We start from the raw sequence: 21,218 nt of genomic DNA, 5'->3' as shown, positions 1-21,218 counted from the left end.
AATCCTACTTATCCAAATGGAAGAGGTTTTCTTTTTTGTGTTGCTCTTGTAACCTGGACCCACTTACTCTGGATGATCCTTTGGTTCTCTCTTATTTGTGTGAGTTGTTCAATGCTGGTTTGGCCTATTCTATTATGGACCACCTATCAGCTATCTCTGCTTGTCTGCCTTTTTCTCAACCTTTAGCTGCTAGATTTGAGGTGAGACAATTTCTTAAAGGTGATTTCTTCAAAGTGTCCTTAATATTAGACCTCCCAGGAAGCATGTTCCTCCTCCCTGGGATCTTAATTTATTTTGTTTTGGAGAAGTTGACTCAGGCTTCTTTTGAGCCTGCTGCTTCAGCTTCCTTGCAACATTGTTGCTGGAAGACTGTTATTTTGTTAGTGCTTACATCTGCTAGATGGGTGTCTGGGTTGCAAGCCCTTATGGCTTGTCCTCCTTTTTTGATTTTTCATGAGGACAGAGTGTCCCTGTGCACTAACCTTTATTTTATGCTGAAGATGGTTAATGAGCTATCATTTACTCAGTCTATTAATCTGCCAAGTTTTTTACCCCTCTCCGCAAACCGACAGTGAGAGGGTGCTGCATACTTTGGACATGCATAGGCAACTTAGAATTTATTTGGATATGACCAAGGCTATAAGAAAATCTGATCAGTTATTTGTTTCTTTTCATCCTAGATCTGTGGGGCTTGCTGTATCCAAGCATACTATTTCTTCTTGGATTTCTAAGGCTATTCCCTTTTGTTACACCCTTCATGGCAAGAACCTTCCTTTTTCTATTAAGTCTCAATCTACTAGAGCTGTGGCTTCCTCTAGTGCTTTTTTCAAAGGCTTAGATAGTAATTCTATTCTTGAAGCAGCTACCTGGACTTCTGTCCATAAATTTACCAAGCACTACAAGTTGGATGGTATCTCTAGAGCTAAGACTTGTTTTGCTAGTTCAGTTCTTTGAGGGGATTCTTCTTCCAAGTTTCCTCATGAGCTTTGGCACTCTCCTATATAGTTAAGAATACTGCAGCAGTGAATGTAAGGATATAGTACAGTTGTGTAAAATCTTACCATAATGGTAGATGTCCTTGCCTTCACTGCTGCAGTATTCGTTCGTATTGTGAATTTCTTGGAAGATACCCATTTCATTTTAAGGTGGGTACTTTAAAGTAACAGGATGTACTGCTTTGAAATCTAGGAGAGTTTTGGAGATTGCTTTGTGGAATATACAAAAGTATTATGACACATTCAGAAAATCTGATGACTAACATGGCTTTAGATGAGGTAGAAGTATTGTGACTACACACTGGCTTTTGACTAATGAAATCTACACTACTGTGAATATATGACATTTTCCAGTGTACTGGCATCAATATTTAATTATTTAGGTAGTTATTTATTCAAAACAGGGCAATATTTATTTTTAAATCAACATTTTCACTTGTATATGCTTTCAGTTCTCATGCATGAGGTACTCTGCATCTCCCACTGGCCAATGTTATCCCCCTCCCCAACTCTAAACACATTTGTAGGGTATTTATAACAAATTCTAAACCTATGACCTGTGTTTACAACATTAAAGAAAAAAAAGGAAGATAAGTAGTATTGTGTTTCACTTCAGAAATCCACTGTATCCCTCCTGTTGTGTCCTTTTCATTGTCTTATGTCATTAACTTCTAATAACTTATAACCTTAACTATATACATTGTATCCTCCTTTTAACTATTTACAAGAATGGTCTGCTTCATTTCTGTTAGTTCTTGACACTTAAATTCTCTTTCTGCCCCCCCCCTTTACTTGTCTTTTTTCTCCTCGTCTGGATTTACTAATTTCTCTTTTCCACTTTTTCCCAATCTTAACTGCCATTTCCCTCTTTTTATTTGGTTTTCTTTCCTTATTCACATTTATGCTATATTCTCCTTTATTTCATCTTTCCTTTCTATTCTGTCCCACTTCCTTCCATTTCTGCTATCTGATTCATCAGCTTTATGACTTCTCCGTCTTGTGATGGCTTTCCATTTTTGTGACTTCTTGTGATTACTTTTTTTCCCCTGTGGTCATCACCAGTCCTGTTATTTCCTTGTCCCTTTTTTAATTTCTCCAAGTTTTTTGATTTCTATTACCATGATAGGAATGGACCCCATTCCTAATTCAAAGTACGATTATAGTTCATGAAAATAATATTGTTTCAGTCTTTGATGTCAGCCAAAAGTGCTCTTGGCAGTACCAGCAAAGTGCACAGTAATGACACCTTCTGCATTTCGTATGGGGCTACATATACTAAATATGATTGTAGATTCTTTTTTATAAGACTTAGAACTGTCTGGGTATCTTTCCTCCACATTGTTCTCATTTTTGCCTGCAGATCCTGATATTTTATGACTTTGTGCCTCTCTGTATGCAAGACACTGTAGTCACTGGGTGTGGCAATTTCAACGAACAATGGTACTTTTGTCTTCTTTTCATGGCCCACTATATCCGGTTTTCTAGCATCTGTTTTTGAACTGTTGGCAATGGATGATCCCATGTAATGTAAACTTCATCATTTTCTATGATGCTTTGTGGCTCATGTTTCCAGTCTTTTTCAGCCACTTCAGTACCATAGTGTTTGCACAATCCCCAGTCCGACAATCCTGTCACATTATTATGCCTTTCAGTGTACAGTCCTTCTGCCATTAATATGTCACAACCAGCAACAAGTTGTGCTTCTGTTTCCAATTTGGTTTTACAAAGCTTGCATTTGTCTGTTTCTCCCACATGTTTAATGGACTTTGTAAACCAATGTGTACGCAGCCCACTATCTTGGGCTGCCAATATTAACCTTTCATCTGTAGGTTTGAATTCAACTCTCCTTAACCATTCCTGCATTCATTCCTGATCAACATGAGGTTCTTCCCGAAGTTTTCTGTACTTGCAACTATATTTATGCATTTTACACACTACGTTTCTTCTCATCTGGTCCTTTCCCTTATATTCTTTCTTTTGTTTTTTGGCACATTCAGTTGCTTCCTGATTTTTATTGACTTATGGTTTGATTTACATTCCTGCTTGACACTGATATGCTTCTCTGAGATTAAGCAGAGAAGTCGTCTTAGATTTATTCTCCTCATGTTTTCAAAATTTTCTCTACATTTGGGTCTTGTGAGTTCAGCAAATATGTGTGGATCTGTACATGTAATCAGTTTCAAGGAGGCCCATCCCTCCTTCAGAACGGGTAATATAAAATCTTGGTATGCACTGATTTTTATAAATCATTTGATGAGCATGAAGCATCCTTCTTGTTTTCTTGTCTAATCTATCCAGCACATTTTGGGGCCAGTCAATCACTCCAAAACTGTAAGTTAGGACAGGAAGAGCAAGTTGGTTTATAGCTTGGATTTTGTTCCTAGATGTCAGTGCCATTTTCAGGAATAATTTGTCTTCTAACGTATTCCTTACTAAGTTTTATTCACATTGTCCCTTCTATCAACCTTTTCTGATATCCTGATAGGAAAAGATTGGTGTTAATCCCACCAGTCCTGGGAATCTGTCCTTTAGCAGTATCTGTAGTTGCTTTTATCATGTATGACATAGGCAATCATACATATATATATAAATGAAAACAAACCATATTGACATAATTTTAGTTGCAAACATTATACATCAGTTGTAGTCTATCCAGTCATAGTCAGTCAAACATTACATAGCTCATTCAAATCCTTCCTTCTTTTAAAATTCATTTCTCCTCTGCATATATTGTTCCCACAATTCCCATTTTTTCTATATAATTTGCTCCTACCCTTTTCTAAAGATCCACATTTCAGTTGTGTTGTCTCTTTTACTATATTCACTACTTCTAGTACAGTTGGTTTAGACTCTGATTTCCATTTTCTAGTTATTGTTTTTTGGCAGCCACCAGAATCAAACTCAGAAAGGCCTTACTATGTATAGGTAATTCAAATTCTGTATCATAGCTCAAAACAATAATTTCCTTAGTTATATCAGTTTGCTTACCCAGTACCTCTGATAGAGTAGTCTGCAGGGAATCTTTAAAGTCTGCCAACCCATTACACTCCCTGAAAATATGTTCCCAGTTGCCTCTTTCTTCCCCATTATACCTCCAACATTTACTGTCTACCTGAGGAAGAATTCTTTGGAGTCTACTTGGAGTATAAAAATACCTATGTAAACACTTCCAAGCAAAGATCATAAATCTTCTATTCTTTGTTGCATATTTGGGAGACATACATATATCCCACCATTGTTTCATTGTGAATTGCTTATCTAATCTCTCTTCCCAATCCTTTCTAACCTCCTGTGATTGATTCTTGTAGTTATCATGCAATAATTTGTATGCTGTACTAATTATTCCTTTTTTTTACAGCAGTTTCTGTTCTAGATTCTACTAAAAACTCTACCAGTGCTGGTCTTTCACTTACAATCCCCCTGTTTCTTTCTCTTTGCCTATACTCTGATATCAATCCTTGATAGGGAAGGCAATCTCTAGTCTGCACTCCAAATAAATTATTGGTCCCTTCCTATTCTATTAACTTTCCCTCTCTAATTATTTGTTCCCAATGCCTTGGTTCTTTTGCCAGTTTTCTCCAACAAGTTCCAGCCCCTACTTACCTATTTGTCTGCAGTCATCTATCATCAGAATCTCTTTTCTCCATTCCCGTCTTGGCTTAGTTCTTAGAATAATTACTGCTACTTTATGAATATAATATTCTGTGTGGTTATTGTTATTCTCCTTAAGGATCTGCATCCAAAATCCCAGTCTCTCCTTTTTTCTTGATCTTCATCCCTGTTCCATCATCATCCCTTTCCACTTTGAATTATAGGTTTCTGCTAGTGCTATGTACAGGAACCTTAACTGTGTAGCTCTGGTAATCCCAAACATCCTCATTCCATTGGAAGAATCAGCTTATCCCACTTAACTCCTGCCATCTTCCCCTCCCAGATAAAATTCTTCAAGTCTTTATTAATTGCTATCCACAGCTTCTCCTCAGGTTGATAACAATATGCCTGACCTGTATATAAAACAAAAAGGATTAAACATTTTAACTGTTTGTATCTTGCTATCCATATAACAGAGCTTCCAATTTCTCAGTTTTTGTATTATCTTTTGTTTAGTTTCTTCCCACATATCCTTAGCTGCCACACCAGAATCCTTTTTAATCCATACTCCTAATCACTTCATTTTATCATGCCCCCATAAATATGCATATTGCTGAACCAATTTGTGTATGGGTATATAATTTGCAGCTTTTGCCTTTGTTTTAGCTTAATTCATTTTGTATCCTGAAAAGATCTGAAACTGCCTCAGAATGTTATACAACACTGAAATGTCTTTTTCTGGTTTTATCAGGTATAAAATGATATCATCTGCAAAGAGCCAGCATTTTTTGACTACCACATCAATTATATCCTTAAATATCTGAGTCCCTTGTTTTCTTTGCCATTGGTTCTAGATGTAATACAAATAACAAAGGGAAAGAGAACCCCCTTACGTGGTCCCTCTGCTCAAACAGAAATTATCATAGAGGAGCCCACACACTTTAATGTTGGCCTTTGATTACTCATACATCCTCCTAATCAACCTTATAATTTTATCAAGGAATGCAAGTTCTTCCATTGCCCTGCTCATAAAATCCCAACTCACTCTGTAAAATGCTTTCTCTGTATCAAGACCCAGCAACAGCACTGGTAGTTTCTTAGATTCTTCTTCCCTCTGGATCATCAGTGTTCTGTTAATGTTGTCAGATGTTTGCTTCCCTTCCACAAACCACACTGATCCATATCTATCAAGTTTGGCATCACCTTTGCCATTTTTTTACCCATTATAACATACACACTTTATAATCGCTGTTTAGGATTGAAATGGGCCTGTATGAAGCTAGATCTGATGGGCCTTTACCCTCTTTATTTATTACAGCCACCACTGCTTTCTGACTGGATGTTGGTGATTCTCCTCCTCCTCTTAAATTACTGTTAAACAAAACCTTCCCAATCTTTATCAGTTTTTTTCCCTCCTTGCTTCCAAATTTTCACATGAATGTCATCTATTCCTTGGGACTTGCCTGTGGAATGGTTATATATCACCATTTTTATCTCATGTCCTCCTATCCTGTTAGTAATGGAGCCTTATCTACCTCTAACCTTGGCATATTTAACTCTTCCATAAACATTTCCATTTGTAACTTTCCTCTCTCCGTATTTTTGGTGGTAGTTTCCCTTCTATTACTTTATTAAAATAGCTTAATCACCTCTGTCTTTCTTGATTTCCATAGCTGTATTGGCAAGTCATCACTCCCTAGGTATTTCCCTGTCACCATGCTTTCCCATGGCCTTAGTATTCCCTGTCTGTCTATTGGCACTACTAGCCTCTTGAGATCTTCTTCTTTTAATATTTTCAGTTCCTGACATTACCATTTCACTCCCTCCTCTGTCTCCTTAACTCCCCTTCTGCCATTCACTTTATAAAGCTCTTGATAGTAATCCTGAAATTCCATTAATATTTCCTCTGATTTTGCCCTGACTCTGCCATCACTTTCCATACTAATCTTTTAGATCCTCCTGTCCACCTCTTGCTTTCTTATTGTTATTGCCAGTGTCTTTGTTACTCTAGGACTGGGGCTAAGATCTAAACTCCCCATGGCTACGTTCTTTGCCCATATTCTATCACCTTCCCATTACTGAATATTTTGTTTTATTTATTTCTCTTTCTCTTCTATTGCTTTTCCCATTCCTCTTATACATTTGCATTTCCATCAGCTCTTCCATCATATGCTGTTTTATTTTCTGTTTTATGTCCTATTTCTTTCTCTTAGCCATTTTTGGATCTGTGCCTTTACTTATTTTACTTTCTCCAGTTCCCTTTCCTGGCCATCTTCTTCCTTTGCAAGTTCTCTTTTAAGGCTTTCTGTTACCCACTCCTTTTCTTCTGTCCTCTCTAACAGGTATACTGGGAATCTCCAGTGCCTTTCCAAGGTGTTATGTCACCTTCTTACAATCTGTATCCCCATTAAGCCATAGTCTGAAGTTGTCATTGGTTCAGTAATGGATGTTCTTCATATTGATCACTGCTGCAGTAGCCTAAGCTATATCAGTTATATTTCGCATAGAATAATTACAAATGGCCAGCTTCCAAAGTTTCATGGCAACTTACATGTGCCCAAGCCATTAGTCATTATGAGCTGAGCCCATAAAAAAGACAGGTTTGGAGACAGGTTTCGATGCCAAGCTTTTCAGAACTTTTGAGGTTTGATGGTCGACTAACACTGTTCCATTGCAGGGCAGACAAGTTCCCTTTGGGTGGTCTTCCATATTACTTTTAAACTTATTTAAAGATAAAAGAGATTATTTTTCATAAAAAATAAGTTAGGAAAAAGTGTTCTTTTTGAACGTTTCATGACTTTTATGTCCTTTTAAATGGGCTCACACATTTTCTTTTTACTTCTGTGGTAAAAAGCTGTTAAAACTTGCTTAAAACTATTTTGTTTTCTGTGAAGAAACTATATTTATTTTACTTTTGGGGGATGGAGAAAGTGTTTAAAGTGCTTTTTACTTTTTTTGGGGAAAGTTACTTTTTTAGCCACTTTCATGTTTTACTGGCTATTGCTGATGACCATCTCTAAGAAGCAAGCACCTTTTTGGCTTGACAATGGAACAAACTAGTGATCCCTCAGATCTTTTTCCAGCCTCAAAATCACAGCAGGCTGGTAATTTGACACAGCTGCAGGTGGGTGTCTCTGATGTGGCCAAACCTGGCTCCTCAAATAAATTTTCTTTTTTTTTTTCAGATACCTTTGGTGCTATCCACACAGCCACCACTGACTGGGGATTAGCAATATCCTGTGCAGCTCTAGGGGCCCCATCACTGGGCAAGGAAGAGCCACTAATGTTGGTCATGAGAAAAGGGGCAAATACTGTGCCCCTACTTAGCCAGAATTTTGTACCAGTCCCTGTAGAAGCTGGTGCTTTGCCCTAACTTTCCCGTCAAAAAGAGGAAAACTAAACATTTAGCTTCTCCTGAGTCAGTTTTCCTGAGCAGAAATAATTGAATGCACTTGGCTCAGTATCTTGTAAAGGCTATTGACCCTTCTTGTAAGTTGGCATCTGGTAAAAGAAAAAGGGTTTCCTCTTTCTCTGAAGAGGTTCTAGATTTGAAATATGTAGGGGAATGTAAGGGACAGATACAACCTTTTCTCCTTGGTTTCTGATTCAGATTCTGAGGAGAGTGTGGTATCTGAGTCAACTTCAAAACAGTAGGGCCTGTCAGTGCATCCACAAGAAGTCTCCATACCCACTACCTACCTATCTAAAGTATGTGGTTTGACCATGCCAGGATATTAGATTAAAAAATATATATCCATAAACAGCCCCCAGTTCCTTTGAGAAAAAAAAAAAAAAAGAACAGAAAGTTTAAACTGGCTGGTAATACATATTACCAGTCAGTCATTCCTTTAGTGCAAGCATTTTTTTTAATTCAGCTAGTTTCACTCTACTCACCTGGGGGAAAAAAGCTCTAAAATAAATGATGGTGGCTGGTGATCCAGTGAACTTTTTCAAGCAAAGGCAAACGGAAATGCAAAGTCTGTCCTCCTATAGCACTCTCAACTGCAACATGCTAAACTAACAACTCTTTCTTACTGAAAGTGAGCAGAAAGGTAAGTTAAAGTTTTCTCTTTCTCCAGGACTTACATCAGGAGCCGGTTCATGTACAAATACAAGCTGCGATCACATGATAGGCTGCTGACCATAATAGTCTGGTCCTCATTTAAATTTCTGAGATTAAAACTGTAATGACTTCTGGGCATCTTTTTTGATGTACTTCCAGATTCCAGGATGATTTTAAACTGGTCAAGAAGTTTTTTCTTTTTTAAATGTCTGTCAGAACTCGAACATTCATGTGCACTGCTTGAGTTCCTTACGCAGATATGCAGCTGCTACGAGCTGCTTAATTAATTAATTTGAATATTTTTTAAATGTTTTTACTTAAAATAGGGGAAAAAAACATTTTTAAAAAGAAAGATTCAAGTTTGTTTATTAAGCAGCTTGTACCAAATGTGTGGGCTGGAGCCCAGTAGTCCAGTATCATCATCATCCCCTTGCCTCATTCTTTAAAATATCAAAGGTATTTTATGCTCCCTTGTCTAATGTTGGCTTTGTAGAATGCAGTAAACTAAAGGGGAAAAATTTCACTCTGGATGAAAAAATACTGGTACAAAACAACCACAGGAAAAATCGTGAAAAAGGCCAGCCAAATCCAAAAAAAGAAATGCTTAAGAATTGTACCAGCAACAAAATTTATTCTAGCAAGCAAAGTAAGTAAGCGCTTTCGTCTTGCTCCTTACCAAGACTTCTTTAGAATAAAAACAAACAGCAAACCCCAACTTAAATACAAGCAGATAATTGAATAATTGATTACATAATTAAACTGTGCAAACATTTCAAAAGACAGGCATGAATAAAAACAGACATGAAAAAAGAAAAAATCCCAAGTATCTATCTAATCAATACCCTTGATTTTAAAATAGGCGCTAGAGACAAAGTGTCATTTAATCCAGGTTCAAAAAAAGCATTCAATAAAAAATTCTCACATAATTCGATATTTAATTCCCACCAACCTCCTCTTGGTGATTTTTGAACAATTTCTAAAATACCAAATTTGAACCTTTTAAAACCAATGCATTTCAAAGAATGTCTATACAACGCATTTTTGTCATTTTTTGAGTAAAAGCATAACCGTGTTCGTATATACATTTTCTCAAGTGTCTTTCGGTCTTGCCAACATAAAAATATTTACAAGTATCACACACTGCTAGGTATACCAAGCCTTTTGTGGCACAATTCCCAGGTCTTAATACAACTGGTCTCATCCTTTCGGGTAAACGTATACATTTTTCCTCCAGAATAAATTTACAAAAGGCACAGCATCCACACTTCATAGTACCTTTTTCAAGTGGGTTATAAACTATAATATTGTGTTCAAACAAATATTTAAGATTTTTTCCCATTCTATAAATAAAACTAGGTTCTTCACCTAAAATTCGTGTGAAATCTGTATTGGCCCTAAAAATGACCCAAAATGTTTTCATTAATTCATTCACTTTTTTAACCCTCCCCAAAAGGAATTACCATACTTCTATTAAATTCCTTTGTTGGTAGATTTGTTCTGGACCTCACATTTGTACTTTCTGCACCCAAAAGGGGTTTAAACTTTGTACCCCAGGCATGTGCTGCCTCAAGACTTACTTTACAAATAAGGTCCCCAGGATACCCTTTTTCTACAAATAATTTAGTAATAAATAAGATTTCTCTTCTTAAAGAATTCCAATCAGAGCATATTCTTGATGCACTGACTAACTGACCTTTCAAAATATTCTTCCTAGTTTTAAAAGGATGCTGGCTATTAAAATTTAAATAACTGTTAAAAATGTTTCTTTGCAAAAATGGTTGAACTAAACATACCCTTAGACTCATCTTTAGTAATTCTAACATCTAGAAAGTCAATACCAGTATCTGAGCTATTACTAGTAAAATTTAAGAATGAGGGAAGATGATTTAAATAATAAGCTAAATCAGTGTTAGCTGAACCTGGTTCCTTCCAAAGGATGAAAACATCATCCAAAAAATAGAGATATAGGTACCATTTGTCTTTAAATTCTGTTGTAAACACAAATTTACGTTCCCAGGCATGCCTCACCATATTTGCATATATGGGGGCACAACTGGCTTCCATTGCTACACCCTTTATCTGCTTAAAAAAACTTCCCTCAAACATAAAATAGTTGTCTAAAATAATATCCATAATATTAACAACAAAATTAATAATAGTACTATTCAAATCAATAAGATCAATAACTGCTTCCAAAAACAAATCAAGCCCTTCTTTGTGCGGGATACTAGTAAATAAATCAACAACATCCACTGTAGTGAAGGACACTTCAGATGAAAATAGTTCCTTTTTGAGTCTGCACTGTTTGTTTGAGTAGTCTATCTATGAAAACTCCTATGGGGTTAGTAGAACTACCTTGTGATGTAATAATAACCCTATATGGTGGATCTAAGATGTCCTTTTGGACCTTCGGAATTCCAAAGGCCTGTTATAGTAGGGTGGTCGGTTTTGAGAAAGTTAAATAATTCTTCAGAAATAATTCCCTGAAATAGAGAATCTTCCAGAAATAGTTGCACCTTCCTATGGGAAATCATTACTTCATTATATGAAGCTTCCATATATTTGTTGGTATCATAACAAATCTCCAGCATTTTAGCACTGTAATTAATACTTTCTTCCAAGACCATCCCACCCCCTTTATCGGATTTCATTACTTTAATCGAATCATCTGATCTTATTCCCCTTAGTAGTACTGCCTCTTGCCTGTTGAGACTGAACAATTTTTTCCTGTAGGAAGTCAAAACTGAATGTGTATCTTTAAGACATAAATTCTCATCCACTGAAATAGTGGGATGGGTGGGGGGGTTAAATGTGCTCCTACATCGAAAAGTTTCTTCTCTATGTACTGTTTGTAAAATCTCATTATTTTTGTCCTGAAACATCAAATGGAATCCTAACTTCTTGGTAAATATCTTAATCTCTGTCATAGTTTCAGGTATACTAATTAGACTACTTGGAATAAATTTGAGACTCGGTGAAAAGAGAAAAGTGCTCATTGTTAATCTCCAAATGAGTATAGATAAAAATGTTAATCCATGTAGACTAACAACTTTACCATCATAAGAAACTTTAACATTTTCTTTTTGTCTTTCTGTTTCCCCTTTTTTAATGAGCAAATCAATTTCTGACATTAATTCCTGTATCTCCCCCACTGCTTTCCCCTGTGTTGGTTCCAGGTACCCTGAGGTGCTGGTGTATAGTGAAAAGAATTGTTGTAGTTTTTAGCATTGTCATTTCTTTGTTTATTACGGTTCCTATACTTCCGATCTTCTGAGTGTGTGTGGGGGGGGGGGGTAACCATTGAATTGCTGTTTATTAACTTGTGCTTCTGCTTCAAAATTATCATTACTAATAGTCCCCTCTCTTACTCCCCCCCACATGTCCACTCATTTTTGCAGTTGTTATTGAACTGTTGTAAGCCCTAGGCATATGATATGCCACCCCCTTCGTGTATTCCTCACTATCCTTATTTAAGTTGTTCCTCTTCCTTTCCATATTCAGACCCACTTGTTTCTCAGTATTGTCATACATATTATCAAATCTCTGTATGTTAATTTCAAAAAGTAAATCATCAATAATTTCTTTGTTCAGCACAGACACTTTTTCCATCAACTCTTCTATACATGAATTATTTAAACCAATAATAAATTGCATTAATTCTGATATTGCTGGTACACTTCTTAAGGATTTCTTTTTTTGGATTGGGCTGGCCTTTTTCTCAGTCACTGTAGAATGCTGGTACATAAATGCTTGAAAAGCAATGGCAGGGATGTTCCAAAAAAGAAAGCTGTAATCCTTCAGAACAAAAGGTAGTCAAACAAGGCTGATATATGGGTCCTGAGTGTGATCCATCTAGGATGCAAATGGCAGTGGGAGGAAATTCCTCCTTTCCAGGGAATTCCTTTTCATCCACCAGACCAAGCCTTCTCCTTCCTCTTGTTCTATGTCGTACTCTGCCTCAGTGAGTAATAGAAGCTGTTCCTTCTTCCCAGCTGGGAAAGGAATTTTACTCAAGAATTATGTCCTTGCCTTCACTGCTGCAGTATTCTTAGACAGGATTCCCTGCCATAGAAGCCTGAACATCCAGCCAGTCTATCAAAGACTACGTGTTGCTTTTAAAAGGTACTCTGAACGTCATCGAAATGGTCCTTGTGTAGCACAGAACATAAAGGTGATGTTAGAATTATCAGTTATCAAGCTCACATGCTAAAGCTTTTGCGTGCATCTTTTGAAAATATGATGAAAATAATTGCCACTTTTCTATCATCTGAGGGTAAATATTCTCTAAATGCTCTTGTTGCTTCTTTTTCTTAGGTAAGCAAACATTCTTTGAAGTGTTCCTGTGTTCTTATGACTTAGCTGATGTCTCTTCTAGAGCAGCAGCTTCGGGGTCTGTTTCAAGAAGATTTGTATAGCTGTGTTTTCAGAATTTGCCTGAAGAAAAGCTGACATTTTGAATCCCACCCTTGATAAGGAAGCTGTATTTGGACAATCTGCTGCTGAGGTCCTAAAAATGTGATGTGAGACAGAAACTGATGCAAGGAGTAACTCTGTTATCCAGGAGGGGTACAGGTGGAGTCCCTAACTCCTTTTCAGGGAGTTTCCTCATTCACTAGATCAAAGTTCACTATTTCCGCCTGTTATTCAGCAGCTGTTGGCTGTAGGGGTTATAAAACATGACCCTTGCATGGAAAAAATATTCAAGTATAGTTCTCGTACCAAAGAAAGAAGCTTCATGGAGACCAGTCCAAAATCATTCATTTCTCAACTAGTTTGTGAAAGTTCCAGAGTTCAGAATGATACCCATTCATAGCCTGTTACCTTTCATCCCCCCTTTCAGTTCATCATAGGATCATAGGAGTTTACTAGGCTATTGACCCAGAGGTCATTTAAGCTGATCCACTTCATCCCAGTGTAATACCATAGCAACACTAGTCAATACCCAGGATTGCATTTAGTAATGACTGCCCATGTCCAGGACAGTTGTCATAGAGGTGCTCTGTTTCACATAAATTGGTAGTCTATTCCAAAGATGTGGCAGTCACTGGGAGATAAATCTGCCCCTTCAGTATGTCCTACTTAACTCACAGGCCATATTTAGTTCCCTGGAATGGGTAGCTCTAGTCCCGTTTGATTTATGGATGTACAGCAAGTTCATTAGGCTTGGGCCTGCGACTGCTGTGTAAGCCAGGTGTAAGTCTCCCCTAAAAAGTCTGTACGATACAGAGTATAGTGACAGGGACTTTATTTGGTCTGTTTAAGGCATGTACTGGAGTCCCTTGATCTACTTTATTAGAAACCTCTGCAGTCTCTCCAGTTGCTGCAGGTTCTTTGTACGGTACATGCCGAATGGGGTGTTATATTCAAATATGGGCCTAATTAATGCTGACTATTGAGTGGTTATACCCCCCTTTGCGCTCGAGGTGATGCCTTTACTAATCAAGTGTGCTACTTAGAAGGCCTTGTTTACTACAGTGGACACATGGTGGTCAATGTAAAGGTCGCAGTCAACTTGTGATCCCAGCTCCCGTACCACTTCATAGGTACTTAGGGTATTGTTGTTGATTTGATAGTGTGAAAGGACATTGCTTTTGACAAAGGAAATGATGATGCATTTCTTTGCATTCAGTTTGAGACCATGACTATGACACCAGTCACTGGTCTGCGTAAGACCCTCCTGGAGTATACTGACATCATTTACGGATACAGTAATTTCACCTAGTTTGCAGTTGTCTGCAATTTTTGTCAGCCACAACCCCTTAGTTTTGACCTGAACTTCTGAGAAGTATACACCAAACAGTAGGGGGCTCAACAATGACCCTAGTGGTACCCCGCTGGTGACAGGTCTGCTGGTTGATGTGGAGTCACCTACTTTGATAGTGTGTGTCCAGTTTGTGAGCCAGTTGGCAACCCATCCTACAACAAAGGGGTTTAATGCCTGAGTGTGGGATTGTGTCGAAAGCCTTAGCCAAGATGAGGTATGCTATTTGCACAGATTTGCCCTTCTCAATGACCCTTGTCACATTTTCAAAGAAATCCAGCAGATTTATCAGGCGGTATTTGCCCTTGACGAAGCCGAATCGTGTTGGATGCAGGGTTTTGAGGTCACCTATGTCTTTATTTATGATATACATAATGATACATTCCATGGCCTTACAGATGAGGATGGTCAGACTTATGGGTCTATATTTACCCAGGTCTGTTGCTAGGCCAACTTTGTGGAGGGGAATAACTGTTGCTGTTGTCCATTCTGCAGGAACAAAGTCTGTGGTTAGGCTATGACTGGAAAGGGTACTTAATGGTGATGCTACTTCTTGGTTTAGCCTGTTTAGAAGACAGCCTGGGATGCCATCTGGTCCCATAGAGGCCTTGTTTTTTGATAACTCTAGATTTAAAAGGTCTATATTATATAATTGAATGGTTAAAAAAGCGAACAATGAATAATCAACCCCATGTAAGTGAAAGCTTACAATCTCAAAAGCTCAGAATAGCGAATTTTTTCCAAGGGAAAAAAAAAATCGCTGTTACAAAAAAAAAATAAATAAATAAATAAAAAATTGAAAGAATACATAACTTGGGGGCCATCACCTGCCACCCCCCCACACTTAAATATACCAACTCCGAGATCACACTACAGTGCCAAAAAAAGGCAAAGTAATGGAAGCGGACAAGCAAATTCTTTCCCTGGGAAAGAATTTACTTAAAAGCCGCTTTGCTATTTTTGCCTTTTTGTTGCTTTAAGTTTGACCAAGACACATTCAATAAAATGTGTCTTTGGTCATCTAATAGGAACCCGATTTAAAGGATGCTTTTCATGAAATTCCAATACCCACACATTTCAAACATTTCTTTCACATTTTCAGTTCTCTGTATTACCCTTTGGGTTAGACACTGCTTCAGGGGTGTTCAAAAAGTGTCTAGCTTCAAGGATAGTGTATTGCCGACTGCAAAGTATTCTCATTTTTCCTTATTTCTATGAATCACTTGCATTTGCAGAGTCTTTTTCAAAGTATCGGGAGCATTTCTTCTGGGTAAGAGATCTCCTTCACAGACTCAGTTTTAGAAGAACATTAAAAATCATGTCTTCTTCCATTTCATGGAATAATATTTCTGGGTTGTATCCTGGATGCATATATTCAAAGGGGCTGCCTGTCAGTTAATCGAGTTTTCCAAAACTCGAACTCCATATGGTCGAGACCATATGATTGAGTTTTTATAAATTCAAAAGCTTTCGAATGGAGATTGCAATACAGCAAGGATCAGAAAATGTACCCTTTTCCTCACTGTAGTGCAATCTTGGAGTTGGTAAATGTATTGCAAGAGGTGTGGGGGGCACAGCTTGCCCCCGTTTTTTTTTTTTTTTTTTTATGTTCGAGTTTTCAGAAACTCGATCATATGGTCTCTTTGATATTTTTTTTTCGAGTTTCCAAAAAGTCAATGATCTGATATTGACCCATTCAAAGACCTTTTCTTCCATAGGAAAATGTATATATATATATATATATGTAGATCTATTCCTGAGTTTTTCCATTCAGTTGAAGACTTCAGGAAAGGAATTTCTAAGGATTTTAGGATTGATGGCATCTATGATTGTTATGAGTTCTCTAGCCAAAGTTTACAAGAGAAAAATTCAAATGTACCTAAATATATATATGGTCCCCATGAATTTTCAAATTCCAATTTTTGCAATTTCTAAAAGGGGAACTGCTTTGATGGAGAAACCATTTTTATCTGAATCCAGGTCTCCCATTCTCCTGTCCAGCTACAATACAGCCTGTAACAACAGATTCCTTAGACTTTGCTCGTGAGCTGTGTCTTTAGGGGTACAAGTGCAGGATCTTTGGAACAAAAAAGACAGATCAAAACATATAAACATGAGTGAGACGTTGACAGCAATAAATGCACTTAACTCTATCATATGTGATCCCATGAACCCCTACAAGTGGTGACAGACAACACCACAATGATTTGGTACATAAACAAATAGGGGAGGGGTTTGCAGATCATATCCCATGTATAGATACACCGTGGTAGCCTGGGATATAACAATCAGGCACAATCTCACTCTGTAGCCTCTTTATTTATTTATTTTATTTTACTTTCGTTTACTAGATTTGTCTCTTGTCTTTCAGCTTTTCCCCATTAGGGGTTGTCACAGCTGATCACCAGTGCACTATTGATTGGCAGTGGAGTTTTTACAGTGTCGAGTTGCCAGCCCAGCACCCAACCTTTACACAGGGCACACACACACACACACACACACACACACACACACACACACAGAGGATATGCAGACGCCTCACAGAAGGCACTCCAGCCAAGAATCGAACCGAAGAACCTCTTGCTGTGAGGCGACAATGCTAACTGCTGCACCACTGCGGCTGATTTTACTGGATTTGTCTAACTAGGTTTAATCAAAAAACATTTTTCAGCAGAGCCCAAGGTAGAAAAGCTCCAGCACATTACAAATATTATTAAACAGACATTCAGAAATATAAATGAACAGACATTACATAATATACATTGAGAATTACATCTACATTTGCTAATTGGATTATTGCATTCATAATAATTACAAATACATTTGCTAATTAGATTACATTCATATGAAATAAAGGCTACTGTTACAGTATAAAAGATGTGTATGCATTAGTAGATGTTGAACATTGAGCATTTGAAGAGGTGTACTGGTGGGTTTGTCAGATAGATAATGTATCTTGTTAGTAGTGCTTAGACACTCAAAGAAATGAGGTGAATATGGCAGTTAAGAGGTGGTGTATAAAGCAGGTTTCTAGATTATCTGTATATATATATATATATATATATATATATATATATATATATATATATAAGGCTATTATAAAGTTTATATTAGAATTATAGGGGTAGGAGGCGAGCCGCATTAAAAACTATGTATATGACTGGTTGATGCTAGTAATACCATTTAGGTACACAGAAAAAAACGTTTATTCCACTAAGTGCTTTCATCCGGAAATGCATCAGACTACATCAGAGTAAAAAAACAATCCAACTGAATAAACTTAAATACCCCATCCTTCAGTCCTCTAATCACGTGACATACATCAATTAAAATTCAAAGGTGTAGACCATAAAAACAAAACAAAAAAAAAATATGTAAATATTTATACATAAAATACTTTCAAATAACCCCCCCTGTTGTTTTAATGTGTTTACTAGAGAAAATATAAGCATTTTTAACAAATTACACCTGATAAGACCTTAGTCTTAATACACTACCAATGGATATAAATTCATTCAGAACCAGACTATTGTTAGCATTTAGCCTAAGCTGCCGTACGAGCTCACATTGTCCCAAAAGGCCCTCCCAAGAATTAGTGGTTTTATTTTCCAAATATCAAGGGAATGCTTGTAAATCCACACTTTAAACTTATGCTGCATTTTCCCGATATAGAGCCCAGGACATTTCTGACACAAAGCTAAATAAATAACTCCAAAAGAATTACAATTACAGTAAAAAGTTGCTTTAATTTTGTGTCCATAAACTAAAACAGTGTCTGCAACTAATAAAAGTTTACATTGGGAACAAACACCACACTTGACCGTATCTGTTTTTTTCTGTGTTCCAAAATGGGGGGGGGTTCTCCTTGTTCTAAAAAACTTTTAATAGTTTTCTCCTTCCTGTAAACTATCCTAGGCCAGTCACCAAACTTGTCAATGGTGTTATTAAAAAGAGAAAATATCGACCAATTCTTGTAGAGAATTATTCTAATACAGGAATCCTCACTATATCATTCCATAATGAAAGATGTAGTGTAGTCCCTTCCAGAGTCCTGAGTCCCACTGAAAAACTCATCCAATGTTTGATAAGGAGTTTTAATAGAAGGAATAATAGTCCCTACCTTCCTTTTTTGTGCGATGTCAAGTCTAACCGAGTCAATGAGGGAAGGGGGATACCCTCTAGCAAGAAACATATCCCTTAAAGTTGTACCTTCAGCGTCACAGATATTATCATCTGAAATCATTCTTGCTAACCTGATATACTATCCTTTAACTATCCCTCTTTTTTGGAATTCAGGATGGTTACTATTGTAATGAAGAAAACCATTACAATAGGTAGGCTTCCTATAAATAGTAGAGGTGATAGAATTTTGCATCAAATCTTTACAAACCCTAACATCCAGATAGTTTATGGAGAAACAGTCAAAGGTATAGATAAACCTGAAAAAAGGGCTGGTCAAATTCAAATATTCAACAAAAGCATCAATATCGTCAGGGCCCCTGTCCTAAACAATAAATATGTCGTCCAGGTACCTAATATAAAGTTGCCAAGGGTTGGGATGAAACTGGATGAATAAAAAACGTTTTTCCCACTGGATAAGAATGATATTGGCAACATTTGGGGTGCAAGAGGCCCCCGTGGCCACCCCTTTCACCTGTTGGAAGTATTGATCTTCTAAATAAACAAAGTTGTATTTAAGAACTAACTCCATGAACAAAGTAAGAATACTTACTTCATTGTTGCCAAAGTCTGTGGATTTATGTAAAAATTCCTCAAACAAAGAAAGCCCCACATCATGGGGTATAACACTGAAAAGTTCCACAACATCAAGAGTAAGAAAAATGGCGCTTTCCAGACGATTGAGATTTCTGATTTTTGAAAGGAAATCCCATGAATCCCTGCACAATGCATAAAAAGTGCAAAGTATTTTTTTAGTTTAATGTCAATGTATTTAGCTAAAGGATGTGTTTTAGAGCAACTGGAACTGACAGTTGGTCTCACTGGGGGCTCGGTGGTGCTTCTATAAATCTTTGGAATCCCAAAGATTTTAGGTACTACTGGAAATTTAACATGCAAAAACTCGAACAAGCCACCATCAATTTGCCCCTGATCAAAAAGATCCTTAAAGAAGTAATTGATCTTTTTGTAAGTTACATGTATGTAATTAAGTGAAACTTCCTCATAAAATTCACTATTAAGGACAAATGTGTTCATTCGCTCAACATAATCAGATCTGTTCATAATAACAACACCCCCCCCCCGGTCCGGTTTCATTACTCCCACATTTATATTTTTAGCAAGTTCCAGCAATAACACCATTTCAGATTTAGACATGTTGGTACAACAATAATCATCTGTAGAACCAGCCAGCATGGCCCTAAAATCAAATTCTACAAGCTTTTCAAAAAGAAGTAGCAGTAGGGCAAAAGGTGGGTTAAAGGTACTTGACCTACAAAAATATCCATCCCATTGCAGCTGTTGTCAGACTCAAAAATAAACTTCAAGTTTAACTTCCTTAAAACAAGTTTAAAATCCAAAAGAATCTTGTCTATTTTAAACTTGTTTGGAGGTACAAAATAAAACCCTTTACTAAGCAAATTAGCAACCTCGGCTTATATTTCTTCTGGGCCTCTATTAAGCACATTAAACAACAGGGGGGTTATGTGAAAGCATTTTATGTATAAATATTTTACTTTTTTTTTGTTTTTATGGTGTACACCTTTGAATTTTAATTGATGTGTGTCACGTGATTAAGGGGATGGGGTATTTAAGTTTGTTCATTTGGACTGTTTTTTACTCTGATGATGTCTGATGCATTTCCAAATGAAGGCGCTTAGTGGAATAAATGTTTTTTTTGTGTTTCTTCGGTTTTCCTTCAGCCTTTGGTGTGTTTTTTTTTTCTTTGGAGATTGGTTTGTTTTTCTTTGGTTCCAAATGCTATTTAGGTACTTGTGAAGACTGCTTGTGAGGCATAAGATTTTGAATGAAGAGAAATGATTTGACAATATGGCAAACTGACAATAACAGTGGTATTTACCCTGTATATATAGATCTATGTCTGTATGTCTATATATATATATATATATATATATATATATATATATATATATATATATATATATATACAGAGAGAGAGAGAGAGCTATATATCTACATGTAGGATACATTCTTGTATTCCATCAGAGAAGTTGAATCAGGGGGTCTTCCAGGATTTGTGTGGGGAACATTTCAGATCTGTTTGCCTCCATTCACAGCAAACAACTGGCTAATGTTTGATCAAGGACACCTTGCAAGCAGGTCTGGAATACAGATACTTAATTTCCTTGAACAGGAATGCCTTTTAACCCTTTCTACTGTCTTCCAAGGTCATTCTGAAGATTCAGAAAGACTCTCCAAAAATCATTGTGGTGAGACCTTTCTGTTCTGGGCAACAGTGGTTCTCCCTTCTTTTGGAACTGGCCAAGGGCAGTTACTACAATCTTTTTCAGAGATTGGACCTTCTCACACAAGACAAGGGTTGTTTGATACACCCTGACTTGAAGCAACTTTAACTGACTACCTAGATGATAGACTCTTAATACCTTTAAGGGACCTATTTTCTGAAGACATACCGCAGGTATTAAAGGAAGCAAAGAAATCTGCAACTATGAAATTGAATATTAGCAGTGGAAAACATTTTCTAGTGTTTGCCATATTAAGAACAGAGACTGTTTTAAGGCAAGCATTTGTCTGGTTCTATAATATTTGTAAGAGTTACTGTCCTCTGACCTTTATTACTCCTCTATCAAGGTTCAACTTTTGTCTATTT

This window comes from Protopterus annectens, chromosome 3.part0, assembly GCF_019279795.1.
Source record: "Protopterus annectens isolate FY-2018-M chromosome 3.part0, PAN1.0, whole genome shotgun sequence".
NCBI lineage: Eukaryota > Metazoa > Chordata > Ceratodontiformes > Protopteridae > Protopterus > Protopterus annectens.
This window is presented reverse-complemented; position numbering follows the sequence as displayed.